The sequence below is a fragment of the Bombina bombina genome, chromosome 1, assembly GCF_027579735.1.
Source record: "Bombina bombina isolate aBomBom1 chromosome 1, aBomBom1.pri, whole genome shotgun sequence".
In the NCBI taxonomy this organism is placed as follows: Eukaryota; Metazoa; Chordata; class Amphibia; order Anura; family Bombinatoridae; genus Bombina; species Bombina bombina.
Window position 1 is genome coordinate 1337967024 of NC_069499.1, and position 629 is coordinate 1337967652.

Genomic DNA, 629 nt, shown 5'->3' on the forward strand with positions numbered 1-629 from the left:
AAGAGTAAAAAATAAATATATTATAAAAAGTAAAAAAAAAAAAAAGCTCAAATCCAGCTTAGCACCCAGGTGGGAAAAGGCTTAGCAGCCAAAGGGTTAAACAACTTTCCAATGTACTTTTATCACCAATTTTGCTTTGTTCTTTTGGTATTCTTAGTTGAAAGCTAAACCTAGGTAGGCTCATATGCTAATTTCTTTGATCTTGAAGGCCGCCTCTAATCTAAATGCATTTTGACAGTTTTTTTACCACTAGAGGGTGTTAGTTCATGTGTGTCATATAGATAACTTTGAGCTCACGCACGTGAAATTACCTAGTAGTCAGCACTGATTGGTTAAAATGCAAGTCTGTCAAAAGAACTGAAATAAGGGGGAAGTTTGCAGAGGCTTAGATACAAAGTAATTACAGAGGTAAAACGTGTATTATTATAACTGTGTTGGTTATTGCAAAACTGGGGAATGGGCAATAAAGTGATTAGCTCTCTTTTTAAACAACAAAAATTCTGGTGTTGACTGTCCCTTTAATATTTCCAACTTTAATCCTATTACCCCTTAAATAAAAGGTTTTTCCATGAACTTGTAACAACTTTACAATTACAACAAATGTGTTATTATAATTGAACATGCCTGGT